Source organism: Peromyscus californicus, unplaced genomic scaffold (assembly GCF_007827085.1).
Source record: "Peromyscus californicus insignis strain IS unplaced genomic scaffold, ASM782708v3 Scaffold_6__1_contigs__length_162567912, whole genome shotgun sequence".
NCBI classification, from domain to species: domain Eukaryota; kingdom Metazoa; phylum Chordata; class Mammalia; order Rodentia; family Cricetidae; genus Peromyscus; species Peromyscus californicus.
Window position 1 is genome coordinate 5,199,629 of NW_026294584.1, and position 25,628 is coordinate 5,225,256.

Consider the following 25,628-nt stretch of genomic DNA (forward strand, 5'->3'; position numbering starts at 1 on the left):
TGGGAGCAGCAAGGGGAAGCCTGGGAAGGAAAACAGATGAAGAGTGATAGTTCATGTAGACAGAGATGCAGGGGAACTGGGAGCATTAAAATGCAAAGAGGAGACACACACGGCAAGTACAAGAAACATTGCCAAGGCCTGGCTGACAGAATTAAACAGATGAAGGAGTCAGAAAAACATGTTGAGATGACATGAATTTCAAAGTCTTCAGTGTATTTGAAGCAGAGATCAGTGAAACCACTAGAAGAAAATAAATTAGAAGGCAAGGATTAATGAAACAGGATGGAAAATAGCTTATTGTGGTTTAAAGGAGGAAGCAGGACATGTACATGACAACACCTAGAAAACAGGAACATGGACTTCCAAGGAGAACTACATGAAAATGTGGCAGATTTTAGGTTGGAAGTCAAATCTGAACTTGTTTACATACACAAGTTAGACATGTTAGACCAAGAAGCCTTCCTGGCTTATAATTTGTGAATAAATATCTTCAGAAGGAAATATGAGCATTTCTACATGTGCAGAATTGGAAAAGCTACAACAGCTTGAAAGAATTTCGAGTGTGTTACATTCCAGTAATAAGGACATTTTTCTGCATGGCCACTATCATAACAATTTCTATCGTGCCATTAATAAATAATGGTACCCAAATGTTTGATTCTACTGAATAACCATCACAATATTATATATATATATATATATAACATTTAGGTAATATATTCAGGTAATATAACCTGATGATATCAAAATGATTTAACACATTTAAAATATGAGGTGTTGAAACATATGTGATTGAAAATATCTGTATTGCATGTTGTTGTTAGATTGTAGTGGATGACACCTTGGTTGAGTTAATGGTCTACCAGCCATTTTCCTTGATTTCCTTTGCACAAAGTACATAGTTTATATATATATATATATATGTGTGTGTGTGTGTGTGTGTGTGTGTATATATATATATATATATATTTGTAATCTCCCAAGATTAAATATTTAGGCACTCTGGATATTATTATATAGAACCTTTTAAAGCATTCTTTATCAAATACAGAATAACAATGAGAGACAGTTTGTTTCGGGACTGATCACTTTGTATTGGGTAACCAGTCAGGGTGCTCATCAAGCCATCAGTTGCCTGTAGTTCCTTGACTGGGGGTATGACCTGTGAGGTCCGAGTCTTCCACTTTAGAATGTCTGTTGATATTGCCAATGCTCAGATTGTTTTTTACGCAGCCATTTCCCTCAGACACAGACACAGGAGCTGTGATATAGCTATGTCCAATACAAAATGGTCAGTAAGGTGTACCTATATATCTGTACATCTATATAAATACACACATACATGTAACAACGATAATCAAGGAAGAAGAGGATCTCAATCCGAGAGTGGGATGCAGGGAAGAAGTTGGGAGGAGGGGAAGGAGAGGGAATGGAGGGAGGGAAGGGAAAGTGAAAATGATGAGATTATATTTTAATTAAAAATGTGTTAAATAACAATTATAACAAAAATGTTAAAAGATTGTGTTGATAAATGAGAAATGATCTGCTTATATATTCAATAAGCTTGCTGGGCCTATGAAATATTTTTAAAACAAATATATACCTATAAAATTTTATATATTGAGAATTTTTTAATTCTCAAAATTATTTACCTAGTTAAAAATATTTAGTGGAATAACTTTCAATCAATTTTTTTCAGTTTGAGTTAGAGTGTTAATATACACATCTTGACTTTAAATGACAAACAATAATCCTCACTGGCAAGTGAATAAATTAAAATCAATTGTACATTTCTTTTCTCCTCTTCCTCCTTTCTCCTCTCCTCTCCTCTCCTCTCCTCTCCTCTTCTCTCTCTCTCTCTCTCTCTCTCTCTCTCTCTCTCTCTCTCTCTCTCTCCCTCTCTCTTTCTCAGCAACATTTTACTGTGTAGATCTAGCTGGTCTAGAACTTTCTCTGTAGACCAGGCTGGCATAAAATTCACTGAGATCTCTGCCTCCAGATGCTGAATGTAAATCCGTGTGATACCACATCCAGATCTCTTTATTTCTTAATAAAATTTACAACATTGCCAAAAATTTTCTGTTGTATAACTTCAGCGAAGCTTTGTGATTAACTAAGAAAGTTGGAAACAAGAGAAGAAAAGTTGGGAAAACGGTCTGAAGTTTTCAAGGGACCCTTTATTTTTCACATGTTACTCCTGTAACAATGATGACATAATTTCGGTGAATACAAAGTCAAGGAATTCCCAATTATATAAAGTTTAGCAATTGAACTAAATATTTTCAGGTTAACTAATTATTTTGTTTTTAATTGACACATAATACTATACTGTGTTGAAGTATGGTACTTTGATAGGAGGCACAATGTAAAATAAAATTATCATACACCTAAAAGCTTCTCAAAAAAGGATAATGTTAATCAATGAAAATATTTCCTTCAATGAACACTATTAATAAATTTAGAAAAATAGATCTTGTTTTTAATCAAAATGGATTTAAAATGAAGGAATTTTTTAAGAGGAAGTTATGCGAGGCTAATTGTGGACAGTAAATATGTATTTGATATGAATTTTTATTTGCCAAATAGACTTTCAGGTTTAATTTGTAAAATATTTCCCACAGTTTAAGAATCTGCTTTAACACCATTTTTTGCATTAAATCCTTCCCCTACTTTCCAGTCACAGAATGAGGCTTCCTAGAACTCTTAGTGGGCTGTGCGATTGGGACTGCGTGGTCGAAGAACAGCGGAGGAGGTGACTTCACTGAGCATCTCAGTTAACGCCCTATTCCCTGGTTTGCTCTTCTACTGACGCTGGGAATCTAGGATGTAGAACCAATGTATTCAAATGACCTAAATCCTGAGAAGATCTTGTCAGAACCTTTGTGCACCCGGGAATAGAGGAAAAACTGCCTTTTGTCATAAAGATACTTAAAAAAAAATCATGGACAGAATGAACTGAGGTGAGATCTCTTAGCCCCACTCCATGACTAGTCTCATAATCTTTATGTGCAGAATTTAGCTGATGGTCCTACCCATGCTGGCTACTAAAAATGAGAAAATCCCTAATCACTCAAAGTGTATTCAATATTGAGCTATAATTATTGCTTCTGTCTGTAGTAACATATATGCTTATCTCTCATTTTTCACACAGTATGTGAACAATGAACTCAGAGAACTCATAAAACACAAATTCATCTTCCCATTAGCATCTGCAAATGTAGGAGAATGCTCTAATTCTAAGGACCAAGTGTAAGGTATGCTACATCCAAATTATGTCAAATAGTGTTAAGCTGCAATATATATATATATACATTGAAGGTTTTATCTGCAATGCCAAATAAAACCAAATTCAATACCACGTTTCTAACTCCAAATATTAATGAATGGTTCTCCAGTTAAATAAAGACCGATAAGCTTGGATGTGTGCTTAAGAGAACAAGCCTGTTCTTTTCTTTTCTTTTCCATATTTGCTTTTGCCAGACTTGGCTCAGGCTGGAAATAATCATAATAATTGGAACCAGCAGAAGGAAAGAGCTGATGCTGCTAGGCAAGATGAAATAAACATGCAACTCAAGTAATACTAAATATAAGCTCTGTGGGATCCTGCTAGAATGAAGCACCTGAGATAAGGCAGGTCTTTGCTGCCAAATCCCTATATTTACAGTTTACAAGAAGATATATTTAATAATGCAATATTTATAATGTGTGTGCTACTTAGAAGCACACCCTATATACCAGATTTACGTCAAATGGAGCAGCAAAACTAACCATCTCTAATGAGAAGAGGACAAGCAAAGCAAGTGTTTGATTTATGAGAAATATTCATATAAACTAATGATATAATAAGATTATAAGTACAAATAGAATATCTATAAAATTCAGAAAGCATAAAAGCACTGTTAGAGGATCTTTCAATTCTTTGCTTCTTGCAATGAGTATTTCCCTTACTACTTCGTAGAGTCCCATTGTATCACTTTTACAGTTTCCATACTACAATAGCATGCAATGTTGGGCCAGTCAAATAAGGAATATCACAACCTTCTAAAATGCTCATGGTTTCAGTCTGAAATTACCAATCAATCTCCAAGCGTTTGAATCATTCTAAGACAGGAAGAAGGGGAGAAGAGAAGACATTTCTATCAGAAAATTTGGAGCTCTGAAAAGTGAAATGGACCAAGAACAGTAACATTTAGATACTTTGTCTACTTAGCAGTTTGAGGTACCTGTCTAGGGATTGGCTCATTTATCCTCTCGGCTCTAACAGTTACACTTGGGCAATTTAGCAAAGTAGATAAGAGCTTGAAGTCAGCAACTACTTCATAGTAGGTAACCTTGGGCAAGCTGCATGACCTTGGGAAAGTTATGAGACTCCTTTTGCTTCTGTTTCCTGATGTTTAACTGAAATGATTAGAATGCTTTCCTCGCAGGATTAATGCGAACCTTAAATGGGTATAATTAGATGTGAAGTGGGACTTTTCTTGTTTCCTGGAATGCAGCTAAGGCTTCAAGGCTGATGGCAATGGAAAATTACTGATAAAGCCAGTTCTCAGCTCATCACTTCCAACAGCATATAGGGGAAGACTAAATATTTGAAAAGGGATTATTGGAAAAGAGACCTCAAAAAGAGTCTTAATAGACAGGAAAGTGTCGCCTTAAGAAGAAAGGCTGTGGTGTTGAAAAGTGTGTTGGTATTTACCCTGGCCACATTTAAACTCTCTCTCTGCTGAATTTTTAAAACAGTTATAGTTGTCTAACGCTGATATCTACAAATTAAGCAGAAGAATCTGAAACCTTTTCCCAAAATTATTGGCAGCATTCATAGAGACAGCAGCACTCTATGTCTACCTCTTGTTGGAATAATTCTGAGAGTGGGAATCTGGGCAATACTGTCCCCGACAAATAGGTTAAATGGGTGTGGGACATTCCTATGATAGGAATGTCCTATGGTCAAGGATTCATGAGATTCCCCATGATGAATCAGATGCATCATGTGAATAGTGCTGCTCAAGAAGGCTGCCTGCTGGGCCACATGGACTGCAAAGGAAAGAGTATGGTTGTGTGCTGTGGGCAGGAGCTGATAGTGGAATGGTAAGTAATCGGACTGCGAGTCTATTGCTCCTGTCAGGAAATGCTCTGGTATACAAAGTGTGACATATGGAAAGTCATGAGAATGGTGCAATTTCTTTAAAGAATACACAGACAGACCTATAACACAGACTATCTATGGATATCTGACTCAACAGAGGATTTATGTACAACTTTGAAAGAACTGGAGAAACAGGCTTTGCACCTTCATTCCTGTTCTTATTTCTTCTTTGTCCTGTCCTTGAAAGAGAATGTGTGTAGGATTAGAGGGAGATGGAGGAAACAAAGCAAAGAAACAGGACAGAGTCGCTGCTCTGGTTACAGGTCCTAGAGTTCCTGATGAAGAATGAGCTCAGGAGATGAGAGAGCCCTTCAGCTCAAGGAAACATCCACACTGACCTTTGGATCAGACTACATTCTTATTTCTAAGGGTCAATGAGACTATGCCAATAGAGGAAGGTGACAAGTCATTATAACGCTGTAGATGATGTTCAGAAATGAACCAGTGGCAGCTGGGAGGACAGACTTGAGTCAGGAGGTGAGAGAAAATATCACTTGTCTTACCCTTTGTACAACTGTGATCAACCCAAATTAGCTGTTACTCTTATTATTTTTATTACTTGTCCCCAAGTGAAGTCACAGTATTTACAACACAAGTATAAATCAGAGATTCCAAGTTTAATGTTATAACTTCAGAGACTGTAACATAACTAATTAAATAAATAATAAGAAGACTATAAGGGCTCAGAAGATGGCTCAGCAGTTAAGAGTACATGCTGCTCTTACATTAGATCCAGGTTAGGCTTCCAGCACTGACATTAGATAGCTCACAATTACCTCTAACTCCAGTTCCAGGAAATCTGACACCTTCTTCTGGCCTCTGTAGATAAGACATTCACATGGTGTTCATATGGACAGGCACACACAGATAGATAGATAGATAGATAGATAGATAGATAGATAGATAGATAGATAGATGATAGGTAGATAGATAGATAGATAGATAGATAGACAGACAGATAAGGTAGATAGGTAGGTAGATATATAGATGATAGATAAAGAACATGTTTTTAAAAAAGGAATATATTAGTTCACTTTCAATTCCACTCAGTACATGAAAGCATCAGTGTAATAAAAACTAGAAAAGGCAATATTCACTCTATAATATATACTATTCATTTACTAACTGAATGACAATTTTTTTATTTTGAAAATTAAAAAAATGAAAGAGGGGCACGGCGAGGCACCCTTGCAATCCCTGCTCTTTGAAGGCTGAGACAGGAGACCATGAGTTTGAGGTAAATCTGAACTATAATAACAAGTACCAGGCCATAGAAGGCTGTAGTATATAATTCTTATCACAACACAAAAAATTCAGTAATTTGAAAGGAACAGCAAATGATTATCTTTTTTTTACTGTGACCTAGTCAATATTGCCACCTCTACATTGTCAAATAAAGCAGTTCTCTAAAAAGCCTGACATGATTGTCATCAGGAACAAAACTTCCTCTCTGGAGCAAGAACAAATGCTGAGCTGCTGCTGACCTGGAGCTCTGCCTCTGTCCTCAGCAGCCAAGCTGCATAAAAGGTGGTGGATAATTGTCTCAGTAACCTGTCTTTTAAGGGGCTCATACTATCTGAGACACAGCAGGCAGAGGCATCACATTGTTAAGCTATTTAACATACAACATATAAATTAGACACAACCAGACTCCTATTCACAAAAGCATCAGTGTAATAATGAATAGGACACTCAAATGGGGAGATTAATTATGAATGAAAATTCATTTCCGTTCAGAACAAACTGGGCATCACTTATGCCTTATTTTGGAGAAAACAAATATGTTGTGCAAAGTAAGTTTTATCATGGATGATCTAAGCAGTGCTCATGCTGCCAAATATCTTCCAGAGTATAATATAGTAAGCTGTAATATAGTCAAAAGAAATTATTTCAAATGTTTTAAAGTATTTCTAAAATATACTCAGGCTAAAATAGGTATATTTACAATATCTGTTAATTGTACAGTTCTTAACATATATGTTGGATAATTTTATGTTTCAACCTGACTGGCCCAAAGTGTACCAAAATATTTAGTCAAGCGTAGCCTAGGCATAGCTTTTGAAGTGGGGTTGGGTGGGATTTCATTAGATCAGTGTATCCAGTGAAGCAGACGACCCTTTCTGAAGAGAGTGGGCCTCATCCAACCAGGTTAAGTCTTTAGTAGAATAAAAGTTTGACCACCCTTCTTAGTAAAGGAGAATTACAATTCCCTGACTGACTTTGGACTGGGACTCCTGCTTTTATTGGTAGCCTAGTCTGTTAGCTTTGGACTGGAATATACCACCAGCTCTATGTTCTGTATCACATACTCCCTCTGTACAATTTGGATCTAGTCAGCCTCCCTAAGCATTTTACTCAATTCCTTATGATTCCAATTACCCCTTTAATTGTTTCTATTCCACTGGAGACCCCTGGATAGCACACTATGATTCAAGTAAAATTAGTATCAAAGAGAAGGGAGACATGTCTTTCATTCACTCATCAGATGATTGTAAATTATTCTCATATTTTCAGAAATCACTGTGGAGAATAGTAAAATGGCTATGACTCAGATGCTGCCATTCTCTGGATGTGTTCCTGTTCCATTCCAAGTGACATGTCTCAACTCCTTCATTGGTAATTACATTGTTATACTAAATTAAAATAAATAGGTACTTTGTGGTATATTAAGTCTCAGGAGAATCTAGATGCAATTCTTTTTTGTTTTGTTTTTCTGAGTGAGGATTTCTCTGTATAGCTTTTCGAGTCTGTCCTTGAACTTGCTCTATCGACCAGGCTAGCCTCAAACTTGCCTCCCAAGTGCTGGGATTAAAGGCATGCACCACCACTGCTTGGCTAATTGCAATTCTTATATGTCATCCTAGAAAAGATAATTGAACCACATTTCTATAACTGATACAGTTCAAAATATTCCATACATTATTCCTGGGATCTGGAACTACAGAAACTACCTACAAGGTTTTAGTTGAATTTTTCCATCACTCATGTACATGACAAGCTATTGAGTCTGTTGAGACCTAGTTGAACTTTCAAACTGATGAATATTCTAGCAATTTCTACAAAGAACTTTGAATTATGTTACATGTTAGAGAAAAGTGATTCATTACAAATATCTCAATAAACAACTTTCATGCAACTTAGAGAACATTTGCATTTTAGAGTTTTCTCTAAAAATAGCCTAGAACTTCACAGCCATGGTCCAAGAGAAACATCTTAAAATAGACCCTCATAGAATGAAAATGGAGACTTGTCTAACTTCTGTAACCTTCTGATTAAAGGTAAAAAGACAGATACAGACAGCATGAATAAGTATAGAATTTCTGCTATTTGATTTTACTAATGTTCTAGTAAAATAGAAATAACTATATAGTGACAAATTAATATCTATATGTATGCTGACTGTGAAATATTATGCAAATTAAGAGCACAACTTAACACTGGTTTATTATTATTATTATTATTATTATTATTATTATCATTATCATTATTATTAACATCATGGATATACCCCCTTCACCTCCATTAAATATATGAAGAAAATCTGCCAGGAGGTGGTGGTGCACACCTTTATTCCCAGCACTCGGGGGGCAGAGCCAGGTGGATCTCTGTGAGTTCGAGGCCAGCCTGGTCTACAGAGCAAGACCCAGGACAGGCACCAAAACTACAGAGAGAAACACTGTCTCGGAAAAAAAAAAGAAAATCAAATAAAGAAGAATTACGATTCCCTGATTGACTCTGGATTAGGACTCTTGTGACTAAGACCGAGGATTGGCTTTTGTTATCTTTCTGTCCTGTTTGCCTTTGGACTAGAGTATACCAACAGATCTACCATGCTAATATAAGCCTGTTTCTACGGTCTGTTAACAAAAGCATTCCTCAAATGTCCACTGTCGCAGTCTTATCCTCATTGTTCTCCTAAGGGGACCACAGCTCCTTATATGGCTGTTGCTATTTTTGTGCAAAACAAATCTCTACTCTTGTGTCTGCACATTCAATACATTTCTGAGCTGTAGACTTATGGCCAACAATGTTTGAACATCAGACTTGCCATCTGCCAAGCCCTCACACACAGTATGCTACCAGACACCACTTTCTCTACACTCTGTTCTGTAAGTGTTATCCTGTGGAGAAAGGTAAAATAAGAAAATCTTCTTAAAATACCAGTTAGATAACTTTTAACTTAATTTAATGAACAGTCGAACAGTCCCCATTTCTAATGCCTAATCTAAATCATTTAAAGTAAATATGATTTCTACCAATCTCATAAATATTATCTTATTACTTATTTACACAATACTCTGAAATTGGGATACTTTTAAAATTTTTATTTATTTATTTAATTTTGTGCATACAAGTGTATGTCTGTGTTTAGGTCTCTGCACTTAAGTGTAGGTGCTGCAGAAGCCTGAGGCATAAAATTCCACTGGGGCTGGAATTACAGAGGATTAGGAGCTGCCCAACAAGGGAACTGGGAACTGACTAGGGTTCTGCAAGAGCAGAATGTGCTCTTAACTGCTGAGTCATCTTCCCAGCCCCAGCAGGCTACTTTTCTCTACACTTCTCAGATGTGACAATTTTCTGTTTCTAGAAGAGCCTGAAACAATTTTCATAGGGATCAAATTTTAATCTCTGTAGTTAGTGTGTCTTCATCTACTCTACAGCCATTTGCAAGTCATAAGCCTAAGTCTGACTCAGCCCTTCCTCATACCCCTTCCTTAATATTATCATTTTGCATTTTTTATTTTTATGTTTATATCTGTTTGTGTGTGGATACACATGATACTATGTGCACATAACAGAGAAGAAAAAAAAGTTGAGATCCATTGTTTTTCTACATCTCTCTGCACCATTATTGTTGGTGGTGGCACTTTTTCTGTTTGTTTTCTGAGAGACTTGTTTATTGAGGCTGGAGTTTATTTATTGGCTAGACCAGTGAGCCCCCAGGATTCTCCTGTCTCTCTCACCTTAGCACTAAGATTATAGAAGATGCTATGGTTGGTTTATTATCTCTCATTTAGCAGAATATAAATTCCTATTCACTCTACCATCAAAATGTATCTCATGTCTCACTTCCTTCCCAGACCTGACAACAGTCACTCAGCCTTCTCCACTTTGTCTCCTGTCAATATATGGGCCACTAAAATTTTCTTTTTTCCCCAGCCTCTGCAAGTGTCCCCATTCCTAAAAAAATGAAAATGAAATGACTTTCTTTTGTTTATATATTTCTCAAACAACAATGTTTACCAATTTACAGAATACTGATTTTTTTAATTAATTTATTTTTTTAAAAAGTTTTTTTTTCCATTTTACATACCAATCTAGTTCCCTCTCTCTCCCCTTCTTCCACCTCCCACCCCCACCTCCCCCAATCTCACTCCTCCTTGACTCCTCAGAGAGGGTAAGGCCTCCCTTGTGGAGTCAACAAAGTCTGGCATACTAAGTTGAGGCAGGACCAAGCCCTCCCCGCTGTGTCAAGGCTGAGCACGGTTGAAATATGTTCCAACCAGAATAACGAGTTAAATCATTAGATCATTTTTTTTAAGTCCTTCATGATATATCTCCAACTATCTGGATAATCTTCAGTTGTCTCTAGAAGTACTCAAGCACCATATGCCTCCCCTCACTGGTATCCATTTAGTTTTTGCATAGAAGAATCATTTTCATCCTGTCCTACTGTAATGGTTTAAATAGGAATGGCCCTCATATATTTGAATGTTTGGTCCACAATTGGTGGAACCGTGTGGAAGGATTAGGAGGTATGGTGTAGCAGGAATCTTAAAAGTTTTTATTAATAAAAACAAACCCAGGGCCTGGTATTGGGGTGAATGCTAGAAGATCAGAGAAGCAGAACAAGCCACAGCCACCTCACCTTGCCAATTCCTCAGCTGATCTTGTTTCCTCAGACTGGAAGCCTCTGGAAGTCCTCATCCAAATGGATCTCAGCTGAATTGCTTCTCAAAAGCCTGAAAGCTTAAACCGGCTAAAAGCTTCTAGTTTCTGGTCTTCACACCTTATATACCTTTCTGCTTTCTGCCATCACTCTCTGGAATTAAATGCTCACTTCCTGGGATTAAAGGCGTGAGTCACCATGCCTGGCTATTCCCAATGTGGCCTTGAACTCACAGAGATCCATGCCTCCAGAAGGCTAGGATTAAAGGTGTGAGTGCCACCATTTTCTAGCCTCTGTTTCTAGTGGCTGTTCTGTTCTCTGACCCCAGATAAGTTTATTAGGGTGCACAATATTTTGGGGAACACAATACCACCACAGTATGGTCTTGTTGGAGAAGGTGTATCACTAGGAGTGGGCTTTGAGGATTCAAAAACTCACACTGTTCTAATAGTTCTCTATCTCTCTCTGCCTCATGCTTGAAGTTTTTGTAAGCTCTTGGCTAATTCTCCAGTGCCATGCCTCCTGCCTGCTGTCGTGGCCCGAATCTTGATGGACATGGTCTCACCCTCTGAAACTGTAAGCAAGCCCCAACTAAACTCTTTATTTATAAGTTGTCTTAGCCATGGTGACTGTTCACAGCAATAGTAACTAAGACACTTTCCTTTGGTCATTGGTTTCTTTCTGCTTTCCATTCTGCCTCTCCTGAACTCTTACTCAAGAGTTAGAGATAATCTCGAAATCTCTCATACTGTGAGCAACCCTCCAGCCCCATCTTCTGTCTCTCAATATCACTTTCCCACTTGAACTACACTCCAAGGTTTTAGGAAACGTTTCTAACAGCCACTCTCCTTTTGGTTTGGCTCTAAAGCACTCTGCAGACACCGCCATGTGTGAATGCTGGGTTCTCAGCCAGTGTTTCTACTGGAGCTACTGAGATGCTTAGATCTTGAAGGTGCTAATTTCCTGACCCCTGGTAAGTGCATGAGTGAACTGGCTAGTAGATAGTGAAGCCTAGTTGGGGAAAGTCACTAGGAGCATGCCCTTGATATACAAACACTAACTGATATACAAACACTAACACTCACCTGCCCTTTGCTTCCCTGCTGTCATGCAGTGAACAGCTTTATCCACCAAAAGGTTGCAACCTCAGCTCAGGCCCAAGGCAATAGACCCAGTCCACCACAAGCTGAAATGTCTGAAACTTTGATTCAAAATCACTTGTTTATCTAATTAATTTTGTCACATGATAGAAAGTTTACTAACACAGCTCAAAAGGGTAGGAGGAAACATATACTTAGAAAAAGTTATGATATGCCCAAGGAAACGATGACAGTGATTTAGGAATGATACCTGGTTAAGTCTTTTGTTTCTAAAATCTGTGCTCTACATTATCCCCCTTAGATCCTTTCTTTTCCTCTTAGCTGCTCCAAAAGCAGTATATTTATTTCTGTACCATCACAATAAATGGAATGTTTTAGGCAAACCCCATTGGTTTCTCGTTACTCTGGATTCTTGGAAAATAAGATCTGATCCTTAAGGTTGATTAAATGACAGCCCTAGCTTTATCATGATACAGAAAGGAAAAAATAACAAGTAATTATTTTATTAAATGAATCAGTCAAAGGATTTTAATTTGCTAGAAAATATTATGTAGATGGAATAATGTGCATTTCTGAAACAAATAAAGAAATCAAAGCTCAAATCTCTTCCATCATAGAGCACAAACACCCCCCACCCCCACCCCAAAGAATCATCCATCCCTTAGGGCTCACACATTCCAACAAAGCATCCATCCCTTAGTGCTCTAACACACACACCTCAGCAAAGTACCCATCTCTTAGGGCTCACACATACGCCAACAAACTACCCACCTGTTAGGGCTTACACATACCTCAGCAAAGTATCCATCCCTTAGGGCTCATGAATATTTCAATAAAGTACCCAGCCCTTAGGGCTCTAACACACAGAAACCTCAACAAAGTACTCACCCCCTAGGGCTTTAACATACATACTTCAACAAAGTACCCATTCCTTAAGGCTCTAACACACACAATTAACAAAGCATCCATCCCTTAGGATTCACACATACCTCAACAAAGCACTCATCTCTCAAGACTCTAACACACACATCTTAACAAAGTACCTGTCCCTTAGGACACTATCACACACACCTCAATAAGGCACCATTCCTTAGGGCTCTAATACACACACACACACACACACACACACACACACACACACACACCACTTCACTCATCCCTTCGGGCTCTGTCCATTTCACTTTAACTACCCAACATGCTTATTGGATGAGTATTTGAATTTTTCTTTGTTCCAGTAATTATTCTTTGGTACATCTGGGTGTTTGTAACATCTACTCCACTGAAATAGTACAGAATGAAGGTGACCTCTATGTTTGCCAAAAGCAATGGAAACCTTCCAGGTTTCGTCTTTCTGGACCTCTTGGCAGCGTCCGTCAGTGGTGAGAACAATACAGCAACACTGGTCTAATTTACAGACTTGCTTCACTGGGTGGAAGCTCAGGGCTTGTCCTCAAACTCAGATATCACAGTGTCTCTTCGTTGTTTTTCCGTAATGCTTTTGTTAAATAATGACACATTCCCTAAGCTTCTATACAGTAAGTTCTGAACACTTTTTGTATTTAGGGCTGAGTTAGATGATTTCCAGGCACCTCAAATTAAATATACTCCAAATGGTGACCCTGCCTTCTAATTCTGGCAACTGTTTGATTCCCATCTATATATTAACAAAATTAGCAACCAGAAACCAGAAAGTATAGGAAAACTCTATTTTCTGTGTCTATCCTACCATCATTACTGTGGTTGAAGGCCTAAAACCCTTTGCTCTTGACAACCACGAATCTCTTAAGTTGCTGTATCTTTATCGTAAATCTCCTTTAACTATGTCTTTTCACTTCCTAATTTGTTTCACAAAATGTTGCTGACACCTTCACTCCCTGAAAAATTACTGAACAAACTGACTCCACTAAGTCTGTCCTTAAAGCATTTCCAACACAGTATGTAAGCTGCGTTAGATTTGCTTTAGAGTACTGCTGTTGTGGGGCCTTTTTTGAACTGTGGTTCCACATTTGGAATGACAATGTCTACTTTATAGAATCATTTGCAAAATGAAAAAAAAAACATGTATTCAAAGTGCCTTGAACCCTGTCTAACATATAGGAAATATTTCATAAATGTTTGTTCTTAATAACAATTGCTAGTGAATTAGCATGCACTTATTATGGTGGCATGGCACACTTCTCATTCTGCAAGCTCCTTTCTCTTTACTTTCTACATTAAATTCTAGAGTTTGAGCCGGGCGGTGGTGGCGCACGCCTTTAATCCCAGCACTCGGGAGGCAGAGCCAGGCGGATCTCTGTGAGTTCGAGGCCAGCCTGGGCTACCAAGTGAGTTCCAGGAGAGGCGCAAAGCTGCACAGAGAAACCCTGTCTCGAAAAAAAAAAAAAGAAAAAAAAAATTCTAGAGTTTGATAATTGGAAACTCTTGTCACAACACATGAATGCTTAAATATGAACAGTTTCCTACTTTTTTTTCTGAAAGCATTTTCTATCTTTCTCATAAGATTACTGACTCAGTATTCCTTGCTCAATGAACATTGCTTGACACCTAATAGATAATTGGCTCACATACATCTTTTAGAAAATATACTGGATTGAATATTATTATTTATAGTAAATATTAACTAAATCAAATATTAATGTTTAATACAAATGCTATATAGTAACAATCAGTTATTAAACTCATGTTATGTTCTAAGTGTATTATATGCATCATAACATACCATCTTTTTAACATTCCTACAAATATTATAGAACTATGAATTTTGAAAACTGAGGAGCTGAGGTGTAGACATGCACATCATAGATTTTAGATTCACATCTAGCACAGGGCATTGCTATAACTGAGACCCAAACCTTCTTGCTTTAGAACTGTGTACTCTTAACTATTATACTACAATATGAAGTGCTTCCAATGTGATCAAGACTCATGAGCTTTTGTGGCATCACTAGCATGGTTCCTGCCATGGAAGCCTAAGGACATACCTATGAACAAAGATTGGCACTACTCAAACTGTGTCCATGATGCTGAGTATTAAGGATTCCTGGTCTATTTTCTTCTCAAACACAAGCTATTTTTTCAACTATTGTTCTGATAATATTGTGAAAGACACCTTTACAAGATGAACAACTCTTTTCTTGATAGCTTTGAACTCAAGTCACACAACATGTGCCACAGATTGAATACCTCAAGTGTACAGCTGTCTTAATTATGTTTTTATTAATCTATCGATAGTCTCTAGCTTGGTGCCTGGCAAAAAGTAGGCTACCAATAACAGTTTGTGAATATTCAGGAAATGAATTCTAGTCCTAAGTACATGGAGTTTGAACATTTTGATGAGTCAGTTTATAATTATATACATTCCCGGATCAATGGCCCATACACTTGTAAACAGTTATATAATTCGAAAATATCTCAAGTTGGATTTGGCATGCATTGTTGGTATATTTTTGTAGCTGATTTACTTTCTTGAATATGTTCCATTTCAGATAAGGTTAAAACAAATTTGTATTCCTCATTTTTATTTCAAGATGATGAAGTTTCTTAGGTTTAAAACAGAAACAGAATTGAGTGAGGTAATGGAGAAATACCCAGAATTTGGCTGAGCTGATAAAGTGACAAAATGCATTTTGATGTATTTTCCAAAGTTCTGGTTTTGAAAGATCATCAACTGTGCTTACCTCCCAAAATGGAGTTTGGAATTAAATATATATTTTATATTAATATAAACTAGCACGATTTGGCCTACAAGTAGTAGAAAACTCAAGCTAAATGTCATAAACATCTTGTGCTTTGTAATATCAGAATTGGTTCTGAGAGAGGTTGAGTTATTGGTTCCTTATTCCCAAAGTACATCCAAGAGCTAGCATAGTTTTACTGTTCTGCTCTATAGTCTTCCCATTTTCTACCAAGAGCTCTTCATGATCACAGGATTGCTGGCAGCTGCTTCTGGCCCAACTTCCTTGTGCAAGAACTTTCAGTCAGAGGGGGGAATAGTATTTTTTCTATTATCTTATTTTAAGAAGTAAGAAATTTCTCAGAAAGTCCCCTAAAGGAATTCATCTTACTTCTCATTACTTAGAACTGGATTACAAGCCATTTCCTAAGCCAATAACTGGTGAAACGATGGAAGTGCCTTGTCTGGATTAGACTAGTTGAGATTCATTCCCTTAAGCTGAAGACAATCTTATATGAAAGCACCAATCGGCACATCAAATAAATATGTAGCATATCTTTAAATTTTCCATATGCTACATATTTATATTATTGGACACAAATCTCCTATTTATCTTTGAAATATTTAAACCAATTAAAATTATATACTATGCAAATATATTATCCAGTTCATGAACAAGCATACCCTTAACTGTTTATGTCTTTGTTGGCATTGAAGTTAAGATGCTATCTGGTGTTTTTTAAATATCTCACTATCTACTTTTTGACACAAAGAAAAATCTAACTATTAAATTTGATTTGTTATAATTTCTAAAAACCTAATGCATATTATAGAAATACAAATATTTGATTTCTTTTGTTGTTATGGTCAGCCACTATCAGATTTACAATTTTGCTCACACTTGAAATTGGTCTGTTCTTGGAACTCTTTTCCACCTATTAGGTTGCCTTGTCCAGCCTCAATATGAGGGCTTTTGCCCTGTCTTACTGTATCTTGTTTAGTCTGGTTTGGCTGTTGTCTCTTAGAGGTCTGCTCTTTTTTGAAGAGGAAATGGAAGGACGCAGATCTGGGGCAGAGGGTAGCTTGGGGAGAGCTGGAAGGAGGGGGAAATGTGGTCGGGATGTACTGTATGAGAGAAGGATCTATTTTCAATAAAAATCAAAAAATAAAAAAGAAAATTAAGTCACTAAGACTGTATGCTCACACACATAAATTCTTTATTTTACAAATTCTTTAAACACGGGTGACTGTGTCCTTCGTATTTGTGTGTGGCCATACACATGTATATCTCATGTGTCCCAAGAAACAGAACACACTTCAGTTCATTGGGGTAATATATGCACTGAAGAGAGAGAGGGCATAAACTCTGTAGCTAGAGTTTTCCTGCCTGGCCCACAGTCAGGACAAATCTCTCTCACCTGCCAGTCCCACAGCCGCTCAGACCCGACCAAGTAAACACAGAGACTTATATTGCTTACAAACTGTATGGCCGTGGCAGGCTTCTTGTTAACTGTTCTTACAGCTTAAATTAATCCACTTTTATAAATCTATACCTTGCCACGTGGCTCGTGGCTTACCGGCATCTTCACATGCTGTTTCTCATTGTGGCGGCTGGCAGTGTCTCTCTGACTCAGCCTTCCACTTCCCAGCTTTATTCTCCTCCTTGTCCCGCCTACACTTCCTGCCTGGCCACTGGCCAATCAGTGATTTATTTATTGACCAGTCAGCAACACACTTGACATACAGACCATTCCACAGCAAGACTCTTTCAAGCAGCAAAGACGGGGATCCAGCTACAAGAATGAGGAATGTTTCAAAAAAAATGGTCACAAAGTGCATTTTGTTGTTTTAACTTTAGATGCATAAGACCATCTTTGACAACATTCTTGTTCCTCCAGAAGGAAGATCAACTTCCTTCTGTTTAGTTATCACAGTACTCCCTTTGGTACCAGATTTTGCTACAAAGACAGGATTAGAATTATCTGTACCCAGTATGCTTTCGGAAAGGAGCCAAGCTGTTTGGAAGGGTTCAGTAGTGCTTAAGCCTAACCAGTTGCTATTTTTTTCAAGAAACTTTGTCCAGTAAAATGATGCTTTATCATTACAGTGTGGACTACAAGGACAGGCAAACCCCGGGTCAGAATCACGCTGGGACATGGGACATTTCACATATAGAATTTTCTCATGCTTGAATTCCACCTAATCAGATTTTACAGAGCTTAGTATGTTGCTAGGTTAATCTGTCTGTTTCTAGCACTAGTCACAATGGCATGCATAAGTGTACACCAGATAAATAAGTACCTCTCTATGCATGTCAACGTAAACTATTAGGATAAGCAATACAACTCATATTTAAAATGAGAATTAAGTACTAACATAAAATCACCTTTTGCAATTAATATTTCCCTCAAGTCTCTGTAACTGACTTAGTGATTGTGTGGAGTATAAAGTTTTTGTACTGTCCTTTATCCATGGTAGTTCAGTGTATAATTTAGGAAACATGTTTTTTAAAACACCTGGTAACGAACTGTCATATTAAAAAGTATTCAATTAAATGTTTTTCATTAAACACCTTTTCTTCCTGATATTTCACACTATTGTTTTACAAAAATCCATTGTTATTTAAGAAAATTTATGTGATTTAATATATATTTCTTTCATTAAAAGACATCAAGGATCAAGAAATTTTTCCAAAAATTTTATAATTAGGAGTATCAATATAGACAGAATTTTTTACTTTGTAGATAAGGTTTAAACTGCTTTCATAGATGTGTGTATTACTATTGGATATATTTATGAACTGTTATGGTTCTGCTAGTTTTTTTTTTAAGTAAAATAACTTTAAATGACACAAAAGCTCTATGCAGTTCATGTAAAACAAAAAAATGGAAAATATATTTTCCAAGGTAGAGAAAGCCATTTAATAATTATTAGAATATCTTAAATAAGTCCAGTAACTTCTTTAAAATTTTTCCTAATGGGCCTTAGAAAAGGCTCTATTGGATGCCACTGGTGTGGTATAATTAGTACTCTAAAAAGAAAACCTTAACTGTTTATTCCAGACTATCTAACATGATCCAAACGATATGCTAAGCCTAAACTAAAGTTTTAAAGTCATGAAAGATTTATCCTCACAACTCTGTCACAAGAGTTATTTAAATGTCAATGATTCGCCATAATGTAAATAACTTTGGTAATTGTCTATGACATGATCATTGTACAACAGTGCCCAGAAGATACATGTCCCTTTCAGCTCTTCAGTTAACTGGCCTTAGTATTGATGGATTTATCACTAAATTCTCTGTGCAACATAGTTCATTTTTATCAAAGGAAAATATCATCACTTATTGGAGACAAAAGAGGAAAAGTTGAGGCTAAAATATGAGTGACAATACTAAGAAAGCTATAAGACTGTGTTATCTGCTTCTTGTCATGATAAGAAGTCAAGCTGTGGCTAAGGGAGATTTTAAAAATCAAATTTGTCACTGAAACTATTGCGAAGGTTAACTCAAGTAGTGGGAAGGTCACCAGAGTATGAACCACAGAGATAGTGTGGCTATGATCATCTTTAGTAACATTTGCCTATGTTGAGGTACTGTCATTGTTACAAACGCATTGTGTATTTTGTTCTGGATTTGATATAATTCTCTGTTATATAGTATTGACTATGACCACGTATTCTGTTTTATTATAGCTCCTCTTGAAAAGAAACTTGATTTTTAGCTATGAAGTAAAAGTTCCACTAACAATATGATCTATCTGGTTAGCATGGTGTTTAATAAGCATAAATATATTTTTAAACTAAATGCATCTCAGTGTGATTTCATTGCTTGTCAAAATTATAGTAAACACTTCAATATTCTCTAGCTTTTTAAGGAGGAAAGATATGCACAGAAGAACATAATTTAGTGGGCAAAAATAAGTTCTACTTAAAGCAATGATTCTCAAACTGTGGGTCACACCTCCTTTGGGGGTCAAAGACGCTTTCACAAGGGTCACGTAAGACCATCAGAAAACACAGATATTTACATTATGCTTCATAGCAATAGCAAGATTACAGTTATGAAGTAGCAATGAAAATAATTTTATGGAGGAAATGTATTAAAGGGTTGCATCATTAGGAAGGTTGAGAACCATTGTTCTAAAGCCTAAGTATAAAAGAACAAATCCTTACAAATAAAGACATCAGCAAAACTTACTTTTAAAAGGTAAAAACATGTCCCACTGATTTAATGGCAACATTCATCAAATAAATAATTTAAAAAAGAATTTATTTTACAAAAAACATTAAGTCTGCAAGTTAATTTTACACGTATCAATTATTTGTATGTTAATAAATAAAGTTTGCCTGGGGATCAGAGGTCATAGATAGGCAGCCGTAAACAAAAGTCAGGTGTTGGCAGCACACGCCTTTAATCTGATCACATGGCAGTCAGAGTCTCTGTGTGTTCAAGGACACAGCCAAGCGCGGTCCTAGTACCAACCATAAAGACCTGGAGGTCTGTATAGACAGGCAGTGATGAGGAAGTGATATGGCTGGGCTTAGAGCCAATGAGAAGGCAGAACAGCAAGGCAATAAAGGTACAGATTAGAAAGGAAAAAGCTGGTTCGGTTCTCTTGGGGGCAGTGTGGTGAACTGAGGTTAGTTTGGTGGCTATCACTACTGCTCTGATCTCTATGGTTTGCACCCCTGTATTTGGCTGTATTTTTTATTTAATAAGACTGTTTAGAAATTTGTTTACACTTTTTCATTTTCATTTCCACATCTAATCACAGTTAAGAGAAAAATATCTTGAAACCTAGACCTAGAAAGAGGGCTCAGCAATTCAGAAGCCATGCTGCCCTTGAAGAGGACCCATGTTTAATTCTCAGCAGCCCACAACTGCCTGGAACTCCAGCTCCAGGGACCTCTAACATCTGGCCTACACTGGCATTTGAACTCCCTTGCGCGCGCGCACACACACACACACACACACACACACACACACACACACACACACACACACACAATTTTAAAAAAATACTGTTAGAATATCTTGAAGATTAAAAGTGATGAAAGTAGCTCAAAATGGCCAATAGGTTTAGAATGAGATTTGCTAAAATTTACATAATGCTTACTACCGGCAAACCAAGGCATGATTTATATGTGTAACTTAGCTAATGATTATTGGCAATGCTGGGGCTAGAATCCAAGATCTTACACACGACAGGGAGTAATTCTAGTAACTTACACTCCCAGCACTCATTTCATATCCTTAAGAAACTGCTACTTATCCATTTAGGAAACTTGTTCATATAACTGTCATGAAAAGCATTCTCAGGATTCAAAGCCAGATAATCTACAAGGAAGATCGAACAGTTTACCACTACTGTCTCCCACTTCCTAGGGGAAATGATGCCACCAGGGTCCACTATGCATCTGAAAGTCATTGTTTAAACTGCAAGCAATAAGAGATGTCATTTGTGCAAACTTTTTTTCTCATTATGAAAGTGAATGTGTTGAGTTTCCAGCAACTAAAAAGGAAACTGAGCATAATGAATGTGCCAAAAAAATTACACAGTGTAAATGTTAAGAGCAGAAACCCTGGCACTTAGATTCTTCAGCTGGCATTTCACCCCAAGACTATTCTCATTCAAAGCAAACACGTGAGAAAAGTGAATGCTCATGTTTAACATTCAAGGTCATGCCATTTAAATAGTAAAAAACTGTTTACAGACAGTCAAAAACCACAGTGGCATCTTTCATAACTCTGCTTAAGCAGAATTCCTTATTAACCAATGTTCTTCTAAAATAGTTACGATAAAGACAGTTCAATAACAGGCCATTCATTAAGCATGTAGAAGGCCCAGGGTTTGAACCCCACCACTAGATAAACATTAAACGGGTCAGTATATTAAAGCAATTTTATTATTTTTGAATAAAAAAATCCATATAACTCACATTCTACAGAATCAAATCAATTTTTACAGGCAAAAAATATGACATACTTTGTATTTCACTTTCTAAAATTAAAGGCAGCATGGAAGTTTAACACGTGATATTAGCCTGAAGTTAGGGAAGAAGAAGGTGTGATTCTTAATAAATGTGAATCTATGTCTCTTTGAAGGTGTCTTTGAAAGAAGCAAAAGGAGAGAGAGTGATGTAGATCTTGTCTAAAAATGAAGTTCAAAGGCTCTTAATAGTCTACCTTCCACGTGGAAAGAATTACAAAATTTTTTTTCCTTTTATTTTCCATTGTGAGATATTAAATGGAAAAATGTATCCAGGCTGTGCACGTCCCTGTGTGGTCTGAGAGGCATCAGGAAGCATAGCCCGAGGAATGTAGGACATGAGCATGACAGTCTGTGTAACTGGCTGCTGTGAACTTTAGCAGCAAAGTTAAAAGAAAGAGACAAAGAAAAGAACATTCACCACTTCAGTTTGTATCTCAGAATCACCCAAGAAGCTCTCCTCACAGGTCCTATGAAACAATGAGAACATAGGCAGCATGGCTCACTTGTAATTACGTCTCTTGGTAAGGAACATTTATTATAAACAAAAAGAATAGTTTACAAAATCAACAGAATGTCACCAATAAATACAAATGGTATTTTTTCTATAAAGTTTATTCTGTAGGTTAATAGATGAAATAAAAAAGAGAAATCTGCTGAATTTTGTTGAAAGGTTTTTTTTAATGGGTTTGAAGTCATTTAAGCAGTTCAGAAAAACAAACACCTGTCTTCTTTAGTATGCCTCAAAATATTAATTTCTCACTGTCCTTAAAAATTAGAATAATTAAAAACTAGGATGACTATAATGCAAAATTAGCAAAAGTCAGTACACTCCAGACAACATTTTACTAGTGCTTTTATTATATTTATCTTCATTTCTAACAAAATCTTCCTTAGTTTTGCTATAATCATACATGCAGTTTCTGTATAATGTCCCATATTTGACTAAGTATTTTAAAATCAATCTCATTAATATTAAAAAAAAAACCATCTCCAAACAAGTCATGTTTAAGTTCTCTGGCTATGCTATATTTTTTTCTTTTCCTTGTTTCTTTCCAGAAATATAACTGCTGAGCCAAGAGCCTCTACCCAATTTTCAAACAAGCACAAACCCTACAAACCCCAAGAAACATAGGCTCTATATTTAATGTTCTGAAATTTTCATTTAATCATAATTTCAATTAAGTAAATTTAACCACCATTGATAAAAGAACAGTTTCATAAGAGAATATATGTGAATCACTACACTTAAAGAAATATACAAGAAGATTATAGATTTTCCCAGTTATTAATTAATTAAGTAATTTATTTATTTCTGTCCATTGTAATTCAGTAGATGAAACATTACAAATGTCTATCACTAGATACCCAGAGGCTGACAGACCAAAAGTTAATATATACTTTTCACTTAAGTATCTCACTTCATAAAAATACATTCCCTGGATCTGAAAATCTATACTCTTCCTAACAAAACACAATGCAAAACTGAATGATCAGGATCGACGGTAACTAAGATCATGGCCAGGCAGGAGTCTGCTCCCACAGGTCCTTCTACTAAGGGAAACCTCAGTTTACAACATCATTCATAGCTTTGCTCTGTGAGAGATCGTGATTCCCCAAGGTGAAGACTTTTCAAATTCACTGTAGCATCATCACGTGCATTAACACAGAATAATCGGAATTTCCTTTCTTATCTCAGATTCTCAATTTGCACAACTTTTATGCCCTCACTTTTCCAATGACTCTCTGGATTTCAATTACTAAATTTCTAATACTGGACCTTTTCTTTGTGGGGAGGGGACACACATTGTTTAGTAGAATTAAAGTTGGTCAAATTCTACCTCAAGATACAGGCATCTGAATAAAATGTATCATTTAAGAAGAGATGATCAATGGGAACTACTACAGAACAATCACTCTTGAGTAGACTTAGGCTGGTGAGACTACTCACCACTAAGGCTTATTTCCATCCCTGTGACCCACAGAGAAGTAGGGAAGAACTGAATCCCAAGTGTTTTCTCTTGACTTCTGTATGCACACAGTTAGCATATCCATACTTATATACATAAACCATACATACGTAAACAAAAAATAAATGTTTCAAAAGCATTAACTTTTGCAGTTACTTTCCATTACAAACACCAATACTGTTACCAGAAAACCATAGTTGGTTAATTATAGTAGATTTCTTGGACCCTAAACTTGAACTTCTCACTTGTATCTATTGCTATTATGCACTATCCTGACATAAAATATGTTAGCATAACTCAACGAATTTGAGTTCAAATGACATCATACTGGAAAACTCCAGGATCCTCTACTATCTACTGCATTTTCTTCCATGCCACACAATACTGCATATTTACATTAGACCTCCTAAAATGATACATGATGAATACTGGGGAATCCGAGGGAAGATGTTTTCTTCTGTGACAACTTAGCTTTAGAAAAGTTTATGAACCTTTTTCTTTCTCGTTTGCTTTGAGACAAGCTTTGCCGGTGAAATTTATGCTGAAAAACAACTGCTTAAATGGTGTTTCTTCATAACTGGACCACAGCATTTAGTGGCAATTCAGAATACAGTGATACTCGGAATTTCAACGCTGGGGCAGGACAAAGTAACAACAGACAATAATCATTATACCAATAATGCTGATAAGTGTGAGACACATTTGTAGACCGTGCCACTCAGGAAACTGCATCACCACGTGTGGGAAACAAAGGCACACTACATTTTGTTGAAGGTGTCATCAAATAAAACTTTTATCTCCATCTTTCCTCCCTCAGGACCACAATTTTCTTTCAAGCAAAGACAGTGGACAATTCAGCAAGATTCCAGTCTCTTTAAATCCACATCACAGCCCCGGAAGAAACTCATTAAAGCCAAGCTAGAAAACAGGGAGTCTGAGCTGTAACCAGCTTGCATCCCCATCCACCTCCATGCCACAAACACGCCCCCAGATCTGGAGCTAGAAGAGAGCCCAGCCACAAAGGAATTCCACTCAATGAGGAAATCCCAGTCAATGAAGAATCCTTTGGGGAACCCTTCTAAAACTGCAGTCTGCCTCCCCTCCAACACGAGCGAGCTCTGGAGCTCGAGCTCTCTCGAGAGCTCCCAGCTTCTTAGGCTCTGCTCCTCCTCCCGCCTGCTGGCTAGGGGCGATCTCTAGGGTTAGTCAGTCCGCACGTGACTCTCAGTGCCCACATGACATGACCATGGGCGGGGGAGAAGGACTGGGGAGTGAACCAGGGAAAAAGTTACCGAACACTGGTCAAAGCATCCAAAGCAATATGCCCCTTTCCTTCCTGGCCCACCAGTGCTCAGAGATCCCTAGGGAACTGCTGGGGACCAAGAAGTCTCCAGACTAGCTTTGGATATACTCCAAGCGTTCTCCACTTGCCCTAGGGCTCAGAGCTTCTCCCAACCCCTGTAATGACCCCTCTGCACCTCAAGCTGCTCCATCCTCCTTTCTCCTTCCCCTCTTGACTCCTTCCTTCCCCGAAAGCTCTATATCCACTGTGGGCGATGCCACTGACGCACATTCTATTTGGCCCAGGAGCTCTGAGGAGGTCAGACAAGGCCAAGCACCTTCTAAAGGCGAGGATCCAACTACACAAACTAAGTTGCTTGCCACGCTGCCATCTGGCTTAGCGCGCCGACCAGCCCCCTGCCCCGGTCCCACTAATGCTCCCTTCACAGTTACAGTGCTCTCTGGACCCCACCCCGCGGTGGCGCAACATACACCCAACACGCGCGCCCACCCTCTCCTTGCCCTCCCCACGCAGGGGTCCCACCGCCGGGCAAAGCACCGAGCAAGCTGCGCTCAC

General features: G+C 37.4%; 1 protein-coding gene across 10 annotated transcripts in view; it reads right to left on the bottom strand.

The window, feature by feature from the left end:
* Magi2 (membrane associated guanylate kinase, WW and PDZ domain containing 2) overlaps positions 1-25,628 on the bottom strand; it is a 1,438,220-nt gene that overhangs the window by 1,412,046 nt on the left and 546 nt on the right. The gene's annotated exons all lie outside the window — the stretch shown is intronic.